Source organism: Triticum dicoccoides, chromosome 3B (genome assembly GCF_002162155.2).
Source record: "Triticum dicoccoides isolate Atlit2015 ecotype Zavitan chromosome 3B, WEW_v2.0, whole genome shotgun sequence".
In the NCBI taxonomy this organism is placed as follows: domain Eukaryota; kingdom Viridiplantae; phylum Streptophyta; class Magnoliopsida; order Poales; family Poaceae; genus Triticum; species Triticum dicoccoides.
The window spans coordinates 577416445-577419369 of record NC_041385.1 but is presented as its reverse complement, the minus strand read 5'-3'; positions in this window follow the sequence as shown (position 1 = coordinate 577419369).

Here is a 2925-nt window from a genome sequence, read left to right as displayed (position 1 = left end):
TCGCCAGCTTTACCCCATCGCGGTCGAGCCCAACCAACTGGTTGCTTCGGCTCTTAGCTCCGCCCCGCCTCCAATCTACTTCAGAAAGGAGCTCTCGGGGCCGGAGCTGCTGGATTGGGATCGCCTTCGGGCTATGATCACGGATGTTCGCCTATCAAATTCCGCCGACTTGGTCTCTTGGAGACTTACGGGCTCTGGCAAATTCACTGTCAGTTCCCTCTATAAAGAGCTATCCCGCGGTCATGTCCCTTCGGCTGCCACGGGGCTTTGGAAGGCTAAAATTCTGCTCAAGATCAAGATCTTCCTCTGGCAACTTTGCCAAGATCGCCTTCCTACCTCTATCAATATATCTAAACTCAATGGCCCTGCCTCCGGTCCTTGTGCTTTGTGTGGTGTCCCGGAAGATGCGGACCACGCTTTCTTCCGGTGCTCTTTGGCACGTTTTTCCTGGAGCGCGGTTCGTGAGGCCGCGGGCGTGGATTGGGATCCACGCTCCCGCTCCGAGTTGGTCTCCTCTCTGTCCTTGGTCCATGGCCCTTCGCTCTGGGTCATGTGCACATGTGCGGTGGCCATGTTATGGGCTCTATGGCATACTCGTAACAAGTTTACTATTGAGGGAGTGTTTCCCTCCCACCCTGCTGACGTTATCTTCAAATGCATCATGTTCTTGCAGCAATGGGCCCCACTAGGAAGACAACGGGACTCCGATCTCCATCACCAAGCTCTTGTACGCCTTCGCATCGTCTACTCGGCGTCTCGAGCTCCGTCGCCCGCGTCTGCTGCATCATAGGGATGTGCAGCCCCTTTTGGTCGAGTTTCCTCCGAGCCTGCGTGCTCGTTTGCTAGGCCGGGTGTGCCTTGTATTGCACTTTATCTCGCCGCCGTTTTCTTAAGTTGCTGTGATCTTAGACCCTGCGAGACTAGTTTATGGTTCTGAATGTTGGTTTGTTATGTTATGCACGCTGCCTATGTTGTGGGCTTTATTAATTTAAAGCCGGACGTCCCTGACGTCTATGTTCTAAAAACAATACATAGACCGTAATATGCCCCTAGTAAGCCTCTAGTTGACTAGCTCATTGATCAATAGATGGTTGTGGTTTCCTGACCATGGACATTGGATGTCGTTGATAACGGGATCACATCATTAGGAGAATGATGTGATGGACAAGACCCAATCCTAAGCATAGCACAAGATCGTGTAGTTCGTTTGCTAAGAGATTTTCTAATGTCAACTATCATTTCCTTAGACCATGAGATTGTGCAACTCCCGGATACCGTAGGAATGCTTTGGGTGTACCAAACATCGCAACGTAACTGGGTGGCTATAAAGGTGCACTACATGTATCTCTGAAAGTGTCTGTTGGGTTGGCACGAATCAAGACTGGGATTTGTCACTCTGTATGATGGAGAGGTATCTCTGGGCCCACTCGGTAATGCATCATCATAATGAGCTCAATGTGACTAAGGAGTTAGTCACGAGATCATGCATTACGGAACGAGTAAAGAGACTTGCTGGTAACAAGATTGAACAAGGTATTGGGATACCGACGATCGAATCTCGGGCAAGTAACATACCGGTTGACAAAGGGAATTGTATACGGGATTGGTTGAATCCCCGACATTGTGGTTCATCTGATGAGATCATCATGGAACATGTGGGAGTCAACATGGGTATCTAGATCCCGCTGTTGGTTATTGGCCGGAGAGATGTCTCGGTCATGTCTGCATGGTTCCCGAATCCGTAGGGTCTACACACTTAAGGTTCGGTGCTAGAGTTGTTATGGGAAATAGTATGTGGTTACCAAAGGTTGTTCGGAGTCCCGAATGAGATCCCGGATGTCACGAGGAGTTCCGGAATGGTCCGGAGGTAAAAGATTCATATATGGGAAGTCCAGTTCCAGTCACCGGAATAGTTTTAGGGGTTATCGGTATTGTACCGGGACCACCGAAAGGTGTCCGGGGGTCCACCGGGTGGGGCCACCTGCCCCGGGGGACTTAGTGGGCTGAACAAAGGGTGGGAACCAGCCCCTGGTGGGCTGGTGCGCCCCCCCCCCCAAAGGCCTAAGGCGCCTAGGGTTGAAAACCCTAGGGGGTGGGGGTGCCTCCCACCAAACTTGGGGGGCAAGCTCCCCCCTTGGCCGGCGCCTCGCCTTAGATGAGATATAAGGGGGCCGCCCAATCTCCCCTTCCCCTATAAATAGTGGGGGGGAGGGCCGCCGCACCCCTTCCCCTGGCGCAACCCCTCCCTCCCCAACACCTCCTCCTCCTCCGTACAGCTTGGCGAAGCCCTGCAGAAATACCACAAGCTCCACCACCACGCCGTCGTGCTGCCGAAGCTCTCCCTCAACTTCTACTCTCCCCTTGCTGGATCAAGGAGGAGGAGACGTCCCCGGGCTATACGCTTGTTGAATGTGGAGGCGTCATCTGTTCGACGCTAGATCGGATCTTTCGCGATTTGAATCGCCGCGAGTACGACTCCATCATCCGTGTTCTTATAACGCTTCCGCTTAGCGATCTTCAAATGTATGAAGATGCACTCCCTCTCTCTCTTGTTGCTAGAATCTCCTAGATTGATCTTGGTGATACGTAGGAAAATTTTGAATTATTGGTATGTTCCCCAATAGGATTTACAATATATTAAACTAGGAACCGATCGCTTGACGTGCATCTTTTTCATGTAGAGCTTAGAGCATCTCCAGCCGCGCCCCCAAGAGGGCCTCCCCAGGCATTTTTTCCGTGCCGGCGCCGAAAAAACGCCCCAGTCGCGCCCCCAAGATGCCGAATTCCGCCGGCTCGGCCCGTTTTTGCGTCGACGATCGCAGGCTGAACCCGGCGCACTTGGGGGCGCTCGGGGGCTCCGGCGCAAGGGAAAAGCGCTCCTGGGGCCACATTGTCAGGAGAAAAGTCAAGACACCCGCCCAGATT